This window comes from Sorex fumeus, unplaced genomic scaffold (assembly GCF_029834395.1).
Source record: "Sorex fumeus unplaced genomic scaffold, SorFum_2.1 ptg000034l, whole genome shotgun sequence".
NCBI classification, from domain to species: Eukaryota; Metazoa; Chordata; class Mammalia; order Eulipotyphla; family Soricidae; genus Sorex; species Sorex fumeus.
Genome location: NW_026606091.1, coordinates 28,336,634 through 28,350,044, shown reverse-complemented (window position 1 = coordinate 28,350,044; position 13,411 = coordinate 28,336,634).

Below are 13,411 nucleotides of genomic sequence, written 5' to 3'. Positions count from 1 at the left end.
CTGTGGGAGCACATGAGAGCACTAGGCACCACTGCATGTTAGATGAAATTTGTTACCACAGAATCAAGGTAGCCTGTAAACAACATACATAATCATGCTGTGGCCTGCTACTGCCCCTTTGGGGGATAGCTGGGTAGAGCCTGCACACATGGAATACACTAGGATGCTTCCAGCAAATTCTTGGGTGCCACCTGTCTTGGTGAGACTCTGTATGATCCTAAAAGGAAAAACTCCAAAGACAGTCGTTCAATGGGAGAACAGCTCTCACCACCGGCAAGGGGTGAGAGGGCTCAAGCCGCTGATTCCCACAGTCTCCCAGCTCCCCATACCTCAAGGCAAACCTGGACTTGGTGTTTCCAGAGCCCAGGGGCCCAGAGGCAGGACACAGAGAACTAAGCCCAGAGCCCCAGTAGAAGCTTCGAGAGGGTGTGCAGGATATGTGTGAGGTGTGAAGATCCATGAGAGTGAACGGGCAGCCCCAGGCCCATGGTGCAGTTAGAGGAGAAGGGCTATGAACTGGGCACCGAGGGGTAAACCGGGACCAGCCTGTGCCTGCCCTGAACAGCCCTACCAGGCTGATCCCTGGTGCCTCCCCGAACCCTGGTTCCAATCCAAGTAGGAATGTGACAGGCAGGAAGGGGCATGGCTGACCAAATTCCTGGAAATTACTGGAACAGGATGGCTCTGCCTTCTGAGGATTTACCATCTGGTCTGATACATGAATCTGGACACACTTCTTGTCACCAGTAGAGTGTCACTCAGCCAAGGCTGTCCCAACAGGTCCAGGTGTGCAGGAGCAAAGAGGAGTCGGGGCCTGGTTCTCTATTACATGGGGTCTGACCGTGCTCTGATGGTGGCAGTGGGACTTGTATTAGGGAATCTGATGGTTCACAAAGAAGTGGGGCGCTATTCTCAGGGATCAGCTCCGTACAGACTCGGGGACACTAGAAACATGTTCCATCCACGGCCCCATCCTGCTCCACTGAAAAACACTGTCTTCCTGCTAGGGTGGGTGCCATCCAGGGGGAGCCTGGCTGAGGGGACAGCACCTTGGACCCACCTGCTGCAGGAGCACTTTCAAGTGCTCATCCTGAGAAACCTGATGTGTCCACTAGGGGGCAAAGTGGGGTCTGTCCCTGGTGCACTGCAGAGGGGAATGGGGAAACAGGCACCAGGGGCAGGGGAGGCCATGGAGGTGCTGCAGTGGAAGGCAGGGCTCTGGGTGCTGCATCCTGCCCTCCCTCCTGGGGACGCATCCGTGATTGAGACCTTCAACCCTTAGGGTGGACTCTCCTGGGGTCATTGACAGGCTTCACACAGGGGCAGGCAGGTGACGCGTCTTGGCATGGTGACATGGCCGAGGCTTCCCACAATCTAGAAGCAATTGTCAACTACTGGCCAGACCTGCCCCGCCCAGTGACACACACACCCACACAGGCCTGGGATAGATCCATTTATTGCAACAATCGTGAAAATCAGACAGTGGCGGTCAGGGAGAAAGCCCGCCTTCCTCCTTCCCTCTTCTCAGCCAGCAATACAAAGTCCCCAAACAGCCCCAAAGAGTGTGTAGAATCCGGTCACTGGATGGTACCAGCGGCCAAGCTTCAGGGCTGTCATGCGCAGAAACAGGACCCCACAATGGGGAGGGTAGAGCTGAGTTGTAACTTCTGACCTCCAAATCATTGTTTGCTAGTGCTGGGGGGATATATCTGCCATCCTGATCCCTTGGACCTTGTGGAGGGGGACATTTCTTCCCTCTGATCCCTCGGACCTTGCGGAGGGGGACATCTCGGCACCCCGATCCCTGGCGTCTAGTGGTGGGGAGGGCATCTATGGCCTCCCCGATCAATCGCGTCAAGTGGTGGGGGGGCATTTCTGGCCCCCCCATCCCTGGCGTCTAGTAATTGGGGGGCATCTCTGGCCCCCCCAATCCATGGCTTCTATTGGTGGGGGGACATCTCTGGCCCCCCGATCCCTGGCGTCTCGTTGTGAGGGGGTATCTCTGGCCGCCCCAATAACTGGCGTCTAGAGGTTGGGGGGGCATCTCTGGCCCCCCCATCCCTGGCGTCTAGTGGGGGGGTCATATATGGCCCCCCCATCCTGGCGACTAGTGGTGGGGGGGCATCTCTGCCCCCCCGTTAATCCTTGCCATCTAGTGGGGGGGAATCTCTGCCCCCCCAATCCCTGGCGTCTAGTGGGGGGGGCATCTCTGGGCCCCCCTTGATCCATGCCCTCTAGTGGGGGGGAATCTCTGGCCCCCCCTGATCCCTGGCGTGTAGTGGGGGGGGGGGCATCTCTGCCCCCCTGTTAATCCTTGCCATCTAGTGGGGGGGAATCTCTGGCCCCCCCCAATCCCTGCCGTCTAGTGGTGGGGGGGCATCTCTGGCCCCCCCTTTATCCTTGCCCTCTAGTGGGGGGGAATCTCTGGCCCCCCCTTGATCCTTGCCCTCTAGTCGGGGGGAAATCCCTGGCCCCACCCGATCCCTGGCGTCTAGTGGTGGGGGGCCATCTCTGCCCCCCCGTTAATCCTTGCCATCTAGTGGGGGGGAAATCTCTGGCCCCCACTTTTTCCTTGCCCTCTAGTGGGGGGGGGAATCTCTGCCCCCCCCTTGATCCTTCCCATCTAGTTGGGGGGGAATCTCTGGCCCCCCCTTGATCCCTGGCATCTAGTGGGGGGGGGGAATCTCTGGCCCCCCCGATCCCTGGCATCTAGTGGTGGGGGGGCATCTCTCCCCCCCCTTAATCCTTGCCCTCTAGTGGGGGGGGAATCTCTGGCCCCCCCTTGATGCCTGGCGTCTAGTGGGGGGAGCATCTCTCCCCCCTTAATCCTTGCCATCTAGTGGGGGGGAATCTCTGGCCCCCCCTTGATCCTTGCCCTCTAGTGGGGGGGGAATTTCTGGCCCCCCCTTGATCCTTCCCATCTAGTGGGGGGGGAATTTCTGGCCCCCCCGATCCCTGGCATCTAGTGGTGGGGGGGCATCTCTCCCCCCCCTTAATCCTTGCCCTCTAGTGGGGGGGGAATCTCTGGCCCCCCCTTGATGCCTGGCGTCTAGTGGGGGGAGCATCTCTCCCCCCTTAATCCTTGCCATCTAGTGGGGGGGAATCTCTGGCCCCCCCTTGATCCTTGCCCTCTAGTGGGGGGGGAATTTCTGGCCCCCCCTTGATCCTTCCCATCTAGTGGGGGGGGAATTTCTGGCCCCCCCTTGATCCTTCCCATCTAGTGGGGGGAGCATCTCTGCCCCCCCTTAATCCTTGCCCTCTAGTGTGGGGGAATCTCTGGCCCCCCGATCCCTGGCGTCTAGTGGGGGGAGCATCTCTGCCCCCCCTTAATCCTTGCCATCTAGTGGGGGGGAATCTCTGCCCCCCCGATCCCTGGCTTCTAGTGGTGGGGAGGCATCTCTGCCCCCCCCGAATCCTGGCGTCTAGTGGGGGGGGGCATCTCTGGCACCCCCATTTCCTGGGGTCTAGTGGAGGGGGAAACTGTGCCCCCTGATCCCTGGGGTGCCATGGGATGGGGACATTTCTTGCCCCACATCTCGGGGTCTAGTGGATGGAGACTTTACTGTCCCCCTGATCTCCCGTTTCTTGAGATGGAGAATAGTTTTGCCTTTGCCCTGATCCCTGGTCTTGCAGTGAGGGATATCCCTGGTTCTAGTGGAGGAAGAAGAGCAAAGGGCAGAGGAAGAAGGCAGAACTCGGGTGGCGTGGGGAGGACGGGGCTGGGCTAGATCAATTGGGTGAGAGCGGCAGGGTGCGTCGGTGCAGTAAAATCGAGGTGTCAGCTGGGTGTCAGGCTGCCAGTGGAGCTCTTGCTGACCAGCTGCGTTTTCTGGATTTTCGGCGGGTCATTACAGGACCTGGGTCCGATGTGGGTGGACTCCTCTTCCTTAAGGACAGCAACAGGAGCGTCTCTGGATCTCACACAGGCCATGGTCCCTGCCCCCTGGGACTTGACTGACTCCTCCAGCTCCTGGACTCTGGCACTCCTCCTGCCTGGCCTCCTGTGCCTCCTCCTTGTCTGTGGCCTCCAGCTCCTCACGTTTTGTGTCCAGGAGCACCTGTGTGTTGTTTGTCTCCACGCCAATCCCTTTGGAGTGGATGGGATGTGGGGCAGCATAAGGGTCTCAACCAAGGAAGGGAGGTGGGGGGCTGGGGGTGGGGCCGCCTGGCTCCCCTCCCCAGTAGCCCCGCCCTCTGACCCACAGGGGCTTCTCCCTGTCACTCACCCTTTTCCGGGACTCCTTTTCACTTTACCAGGTTCTGCAGCTGCTGTTTCTGCTGCTGAGTCCCACAGAAGAGCACCTGGGGTGAAGGCACTAGCTGAGGAGGCAGGTCTAGGGCCTTCCTGCCCCAGAGCCCGTGGCCCCTCTCTCACCTGGTCTCCCTCAGCTCCCTGATGGCGGCCTCCAGCAGGGCCTGCTGCCTTGGTGGCACCTGCAGCAGCTGGTCTATGGGCTGCTTCTGCCGCAGCATCCGCTGGTTCAGCTGCTCCTCCTTGGAGCCCAGGTGACAGCGGGCATCCAGGTGCTCTTGTCGGCAGCTATGTGCATTTCCAGGTACCAGCAGAATCGGCCCCAGGGAGGCCACTGGCACTGCACCTTTTCGTCCTGCCCTGGCATCTGGGGGAGGTAGGACAGTGTCTGTGAGGACAGGCAGGAGGACCGACTACATCCCAGCCAGGAGATGCAGGGCTCAGACCCTCAGCCACAGGCCCCCATGGCGTCTTTGTCCCAGAGCCTAGGAGTTGGGTCTCCCTCTGCCTCGGACCCTGACTCCTACCTGTCAACTGCCAACTCCAGACCCCTCTGTGTAGTGTGGGCCAGTCAGTGCCACCACAGCCCTCAGGGCATTCTGACCTGTCCTTCCTGCCATCACCCAAGGCAGGCTCTTGGCCTCACAGGGGGTCTCACCAGCCCATTTCACAGACCAGGAAAGTAACAGCCCAGAAGACTGAATGGTTATGCCCCAAGAATACCCCAGGGTGGAGGGGAGCTGATGGCCAGCAAACCCCTGCCCCCTCTCTCAAAACTCTTCGAGTACGGCAACTTTTCGTGGGCTCGCAGTGAAGACATGTTGGAATGATAGGTGATAATTGGAGATGATAGGAGACTCGTTCAGCTCCAAGACTGGGGAATGTTACCCAGACCCCTTCCACTGTTACAGAGACACAACTCGAGCCTGGCCGGGCTCCCGGCCGGCCACCCCACAGCCCTCAGACTCCAGGCGGCGCTGCGCCCGCTTCTCTCACCCCAGCTCAGTCCTGTCGGCCCCCACTCGCATCCGCAGTTGTTCTCCGTGTTCACCCGATGTTCCTGGAACCTCCTGCCTCCACCTGTCCTTCGAAATGTTTTCAACGATGTGGCTGTTTCGGGGGCACCCAGAGGCCGGTAAACCTGAGAGGAAGCAGACAGTCAAGGACCCCAGACCTTCAACCCCACCCAAACTTCATGGTCCACAGCCCCGACTCTTGGTTCCTCCTGCTCATCTCGGGGGCTGCTCATTTCTCACCGCCATCTGCTGCTCCGGGCACCTTACTAAGTAGATCCTTTCCTGCTTTGGACCCACTGGAGCCCTCCTGGCAGTGCTGGCAGGGACACGAGGGACAACTAGAAACAAGCGTTGTATGTCCCGGCCCTAGAGCTCTCTGCATTATCAGGGTCGTAACATTCTGGGGAGTGGACAGCTGACCCCATTTCCTCTGGCTGCCCCCAGGGCAGGACACAGGTGTGGAGGGACAGGGAGACTCGCCCAGCTCCTGCTCCCAGCCTGTCTCCCCTGTCACAGTGACCCATTCACAGGGCCCCTCCCTCAACACTCGAAGTCACTCCTCCCCGCCTTGCCCTCCTCAGACATCACATGCTTCAAGCTCCTGGTGCTGTGCACCAGCCCATATCACTCTCTCCTAAAGGATGACGCTCTGCCAAGCAATCTCCCGACTTTATAAGATACACTTGATGTTTTAAAATTATGTTCTTTCAGCTCTTTCTGTCCCAAAAAAGAGGGGAGGGGTGTTTTCGCACAGTTAGACCCACTGCCAGGAGGGTCTGTGATGAGGGGTCTGGGAGTCAGGGACCCTGCTTTGACTCCCCAGCTCCTCAGTGCTGCCCTGAGCTCCCATCCACATTGTTTCCTGAGTTGGGTGGGCCAGTGTCCAGCCACCCAGTTCTTTGGTCAGCGGGAGCCCAGGAGATCCTATTCTGGTGGCAGGAGGAAACAGGGCCTGGAGAGAGTGTCTCTGGGGACTCCCATCCCAGAGTCCCGGGAGACCCTGGCGAGGACAGAAGTTGCTGGAGGACAAGACTGCCTGAAAACATGGCTGTCAATGGGCGGAGGCTTTATCCTGGGCCTCCTGGCCACACACTGACCAGTGCAGAACCAGCGCATGGCCCAGGGTTGGCGGGTTAGCACCGACCTAGCACTTTTTCTTCCCATCTTTTCATGCTCTGCCAATTTCCAATGATCCCCTAGGGAAAGGGTCAACATGCAGAAGGTGCATTGGGGCCACTTCTCCCTTAAGCCTCCTTGAGAGAGGGTGTCCCGAGGGGCAGGGTCACGAGCATTTCTATAGGCAGGGATGTGGCCGTGGCCTCAGGACACTCTGGGTGATTCCTCCCTGCCTTGCCCTCCTCAGACATCACAGGCTTCAAACTCCTGGTGCCAAGCACCAGCCCAAATCATTCACCCCTAACGGATGAGGCGCTGCCATGTGACTCTCCGCCTTTACAAGATATATCTGATGTTTTAAAATTCTGTTCTTCCATCTCTTTCTGTCTTAAATTAGACGGGAAGGGTGTGGTCGCACGGTAAGAGGTTTTTGGCAGGAGGGTCTGTGGTGAGGGGTCTGCGCACCCGGGGACCCTGCTTTGACTCCCCAGTGCCACTTGGGCAGCTCCTCAGCATTTCCCTGAGCTCCCACCCCCATTGTTTCCTGAGCTGGGTGGGCCAGTGTCCAGCCACCCAGGTCTTAGACAGCAGGAGCCCAGGAGGTCCTATTCTGGGGACAGGAACCGACAGGTCCTGGAGAGGGGCTCTCTGAGGACTCCCATCCCAGAGTCCCGGGAGACCCTGACGAGGACAGAGGCTGCTGGGGACAAAACTGCCGGAAGACTTGCTGGAAATGGGCCAGGGCTTGATCCTGTGGCCTCGGGGCCATACAGTGACCAGTGCAGGCCCAACGCAGGGCCTTTTCTTACCGTCTGTTGAGCTCTGCCGATTTCCAAAGATCCCCTAGAGATGACCCCTAGAGGTGACCCGTAGATGACCCGTAGAAGGGTCACCATCTGGAGGTGACCCCTACATGACCCCTCGAAGGATCAACAGGGGGAAGGTGTGTTGGGGACACTTCTCTCTGAAGCATCCTTGAGAGAGGGTGCCCCGAGGGGCGGGGTCACGAGCTTTTTTTATAGGCAGGGATGGGGGCGTGGCCTCGGGGCTGCAACCCCATTGGCCAGGGGGAAACCTAGAGCTCCCGGGGCAACCTCAGGATGAAGGCTGCACCAGCCTCTGCCCTGGTGGGCCTGACAGGCCTCCCCACCCCCACCCGGACCCTCGGGCACTGCCCCCTACCGACGATGGTGGCTTGGAACTCTGTGAGCCCCACGGTGGGCCAGGAGCACTGACCCTTTCGGTCTCCCGTAGCTAAGTCCACGACTTTCTCATTCCCAGAGATCACGTCCCCCCGTGCCCAGGCTGAGCTGCAGCTGCCAGGATTAGCCCCTGAGCACCCCTAGGTCTGGCCTGGCTGCTGCTGTGGGAGCCCAGCGAGCCTGGCAGAGGGGCTGTCCTGATCACTGTCCCCACCGCCCCTCCCTCCCTAGGCCCCTCTCATTTCTGTCCTTGGAGCCCCTGCCCTCCCTGCCCTTCCCCTCTACTCTCATCAGGCCCGCCGAGTTCTTCTTGCTCCCGCCTTATCCGGTGTGCACGTTCTCTCTGTCCTTCTGTCTCTGCTTCCTCCCAGACTGGCAGCAGCCAGTTTGTGGGGCCTTTGAGCCCCCAGACCCAGTCAGTCCCTGACCAGTTCCCCGTGTTGCACAGAGACTTCCTTTTCTGAGTCCTGGAGGGCTCTTAATGACCCCACAGCAACTCCCCACCCCAGCTCTGCCCCTTTCTCTGAGACTCAGTCCATCCTACTGGGAGCTGGACACCAGACTTGGCCTTGGGGAAGCTGGACACTTCTCTGGTGTTGCTCCGGGCCTGTTCTGGAAATCCCTCTCAATACATATACTCCCACCTAGGGCCGCTCAGCCTGGCCACGCTGCCTTCAGGTGTCCTGTGGCCTGAAAGGAACCCCAGCTCCCCCATATCGCCCGTGCCCTCTATGGCACCCCCAAGTGCCCCTGTCCTCCCTGCCCTGAGCACATTCAGGCCCCAGTGGTCTGCGGCTGTCTCCTGTAGCTCTGACATCTCCCCCTCTCACTTTTGCTGGGCGGAGAATCAAATCCATCTCTGATGGTGGGGCACAGGGTCACTGTGGGCTTGTGCTGTCTGGGGAGCTTGTGGGCAGTGAAGGGTTCCACACTGGGGTATGGCTCTGGGCAGGAAAAGTCCATCCAGTCCTTGAGAGGCTTAGAAAATACCTGGAGGTTTGTAGGTCCTTATCCTGAGACATGGCCTGGCCACTAGGGGTGGGAACCCACGTAGCATTGGGGCAAGGTGGGGGGGCTCTCCCTGGGGGGCACTGCAGAGGGGGTATAGACAGGATAGGCACCATAGGTGGGCAGTGACAGGCTGTGGACATGGTGAGACCCCACGGCACGGATTCCTCATCATCCAGAAGCAGGAGCCATTTCCTGGCAGGAACCGCCCCGCCCAATGCCACACACCCACACAACCTAGGATGGATCCACTTATTGAAATAGTCGTGGTAACAGGACGGTGGTTGTCAGGGAGAGTGGCCCAGTCCTCCTCCTCTCTCTCCTCTGCCACCAATTTATGATTTCCTAAACTGCCCCGAGACATGCCTACCACTCAGTTGCTCTGACTTCTACTGTCTGCTGCTACAGTAACTTATTAGTCCTTGTTTCTGGCAATATTTCAGGTTTTACTGTTATTATTCAATCTCTATTATGTATCATAAAGTTTCTCTTTCTCCTCCTTCTTCCTCTCCCTCTCTTTCTCTCTCTCTCTCTTTCTCTCTCTGAGCTTCTTAAAGTTTTCCATTAGCAACCCCTTTTTGTTAGGAAAATTTTTCAGTGGCCCCTAATTTTGAGGTATGTACTATAAGGATACAAATATTTATTTTATAAATCATAAATAAATTTATTTGATTTTTTCTTTCTTTTTGGGTCACATCCAGCGATGCACAGGGGTTACTCCTGGCTCTGCACTTAGGAATTACTCCTGGCAGTGCTTGGGGGACCATATGGGATGCTGGGAATTGAACCTGGGTTGGCCGCCTGCATGGCAAACACCCTACCTGCTGTGCTATCACTCCAGACCCCTACATCATAAATAAATTTAAAGTAAAACAAGTATCTTTTAAGTTATGCAAACCCCGTGTGTAGTCTTGATCTACAGTTTAAGAAGCCAGGCCTCGTGCACACACAAAGTGATACCCTTATTTCTACACATATGTGAACAAAAGTGTGCACACATACATGCATACACATAGTCCATCTTCACTTTTACATACAAGTGCACACACATAAACATGCACACTTATACACATGCACACACAGTACAATCCACACGTGTATACACATGCATACACACACCATGTACATACAGTGCCATCCTCACGTCTACACACGAACGTAAGAGTGAGACTTCGGGCAGGAAACGCAGGTCAGGGATCGGGCCGTTGCCTTCCAGGTGTGACACCCTAGATTCGATCCCCCGTACTGAAGGGAAAATTGCAAGTTTGATAGAATGCTGGTGGAATATAGCTCCAAATATTTTAGGCTTAACATTGGTTTGCCCTTTCCCCTTTGCCATGAGGAACTCCGGTTTATTACAGTGCTCGTAAGGCACTTCCATTCCACTGTTTTTATCTGTAAATTCTCCTTATGCTCTCCTCCCCAACCAGTTAATCAGCTTTTCCCCCCTAATCAGTATCTGTTCCTTTGTAAGTTCAGATCCTTCTAGACACTGAAATTGTATTGTAAGTTAATATTGCCTTTCTCCTCTCCTTATGCCTTATGAACAGTTTACTTTAAAGCAATGCCCTTTTTGTATAGATACAGGAAGACGGTTAACATTATGCTTTGTAATTTAGGATTTAATTGGCTTTGAATATTATTCACTGCCGGGCATCTGCTTTCTTGACTTACGCCTCAGTTGCCCTTAGTTCCTAACACCCCAAAAGCAGGGTCCCGATGAGGGACTGAATGGACTCAGGGTGAGCTACCCTGGCATCAAAATGGGCCAGGCCAAAGTGCCACGATTCTTAACTATAAGAGTTTGATCATAGACAAATGCTGTCATGATCCAAAAGTAACGACGAGACTAGGATCCTGGTAGAGGTGGGAAAGACTATCTGGGCTGAGCACTGTAGTCTGAGATCGAGATGGTCCTCGGAGGGCAATTCTATAAGTTTAAGGTATTTCTCACTGTATCCATACAAAATTATTTATATTATATATGCTAATATGCTTGTTGGACAAGGAGAGGAGAAACACACCCATGGGATTCCGCTCGAGGGTGGGTCGTCCTGCTGAGAGAGGATCTGTCCTAGGAGCGTCTTTCCCTGAGGGAAAGAATTCTACCCCTATTGATTGTGACCACACCTTTGTGTAATTGTTATCCCAATCCCTCATCCTGGGTGATATAATGAGACTGTAGAATGAGCAAGGGGAGGCAGAGGAGAGAGAGACCGGAGTGGATGGAGAGAGGACTGGAATAAACTATAACTAAGACCAACCAGACTGGCCCTCGTTTCCTTCCTTCGCCTGCCCATCGCCATCGACCTCCCCAGGGTGGGGGAAGCAGGGTGAGACTACCAAACGCGGGCAGCGGAAGAGACAGAGCCGCCACCGCAGCTGTGCCCTTTTTGAGTTTACACATCTGGCGTCCCTGGGTGGGCCCGAACCACCAACCTTTCGGTTAATAGCCGAAGCTGTGCCCTTTTTGAGTTTACACAGAATGCTGCATGAGAACTCACTCCTCAGCAGACTGGAGCAGGGCAGTGTCCAGCCCTGGGCCCAGTATACACTGTGACTCAGACACAACAAGGCAAGTGGCAAAGCCTTTAGAGGCTTTTTCTCAAGAGGGGTCATTTACTCTATTTGTTTCTCCTTTTGTTTCACCAGGGGGTGCTGAGGACTCACAGCTGACTCTGCACTCAAGCATTCTCTCCTGGAGGCTCCAGGGATCAAATGGGGTATGGAGATCAAACACTCATCAACCGCATGCAAGGCAAAAACCTTACCCACTGGACTGTCTCTCTGGGCCTGAGGTGAGTAGCTTGACTTTAAAGTCTAGTCCAGTGCCATAGAGGAAAGGGGGATTTCCCATGGAGACAGCTGACGGCACCCTTTAAGTAGAGCACATGCTGGTTATTTTAGAATCCAGGCCCCTAACCCATGTGGAGGATGCTAACTAGGAGGAAGCTATCTCAACTTTGCTCTGGTATTTCAGGCCAACTCCCTTCCCTCGCTGGCCTCCCGCTGATCACGCCAGCTACACCAGCACAGGTTTCTGGTGCCTTCCAGATCTGAATCCCTGGGCCTAGGATTCAGAGGAATTTTCTGCCAATAGGTTTGAGGGGCCAGAGCGATAGCAGAGCGGGTAGGGTGTTTGCCTTGCAAGTGTCCGACCCGGGTTCAATTCCTCTGTCCCTCTCGAGAGCCTAGCAAGCTACCGAGAGTATCCCTCCCGCACGGCAGAGCCTGGCAAGCTACCATGGCATATTCAATATGCCAAAAACAGTAACAGCAAGTCTCACAATGGAGACGTTACTGGTGCCCACTCCAGCAAATCAATGAACAATGGGAGGACAGTGCTACAGTGCTACAGATTTGATGGTGAAGGGGATTAGGTTTCCTAGGTGGACAGCACCGTCTCGTGGGCACGTCAGAGTAATACAGTAGGGACTGGTCAGACCCAGGGTTGATGCCTCTTCCTTAGTTCCACAGGAATATGCTGTTCCTCAAACACCATCCCTGGTCCATGAGATTGGCACCACCTGGAGCTCGTGAGGTGGCAGCACCTCCCCTCCTGGGCCGGATCCTGCCTCTTCACAAGGTACAGGTAAGTCTGTGCACATCGTAATAAGCCTGAAAATAACTGCTTTGCCGACAGAGAAAAAGGACGCCAATGAATTGGGAATGTAATGTTTCATCCATATTCGATCATCAAGAAACATGTAAGTAAAGGTAAAAGGCCCTCCCGTTGATCGTCGATTTGCTCGAGCGGGGCCCAGTAACGTCTCCATTAGAGACTTTGTTGTTACTGTGTCTGGCATATCGAATACTCTCGGTAGCTTGCGGGGCTCTCCGAGAGGGGCGGAGGAATCGAACTCGGGTCGGCCATGTTGGCTGCTTGCAAAGCAGATGCCCTACCGCTGTGCTATCGCTCCAGTCCAAGAAACATGTAAGTAGCCCATTTAAATAAAATGAATCCTGCCCAGCTGACACAAAGGGGCTTGTCCAGCAACAAAGGTTCAGTTTCCTGGGAGACTGAGCACCTGCTTTGCATGAAGGTTGGTCCCAATATCCCTGGGAGCAACGCCTCAATAAAGAGATGGTAGCAACCCCCAAGCACTACCGGGAATGGTTCCATACCCTCAGTCTCCGAAAATGTTCTTGGGAATTGATAGTTTTTTTTTCTTTTTGGGTCACACTCAGGAATGCTCAGGAGTTACTCCTGGCTTTGCACTCAGAAATTATTCCTGGCGGTGCTTAGGGGACCATATGGGATGCTGGGGATCGAACCCGGGTCGGCCACGTGCAAGGCAAACATCCTACCCACTGTGCTATCACTCTGGCCCCGAGAATTGTTACAGGTTTTTAATAGGGAATCTTTTCACCTGGTAAGCAGGCATCTTCCAGAGAGAGGGGCACCTCTGAAACCAGTTCCAAACGCACCTGCATCATTTACAATATTAGTCAAATAACCCACTGGACCAGGGAAAGTAAAATTCCAGGCCAATCTGCAGAATTCTTGTGTCCTGGCCCCCATAGTCCCCTCCCCTTGAGAGTGAGCAGAACCTGGAAGATAGTGGGATAACATTTTAAAAAAACAAATTTTGTAGGATGGCATTAAGGCCGCTAATCAGTTAACTTTTAAGTTTTTTTAATGTCAAATGAAGTTGACTTTTTAACCTCATCAGCTGACTCTGAACTTAAGTCTCAGTTTAACTTTTAACTTAAAACTTAAATCTTTTTCAACAAAGGAAATTATACTGGGTAGACCTCATTTAATTCAGTGAACCCTAAAAAAGAAATAATATCATTTAGCAACAGACCCTCTCCTA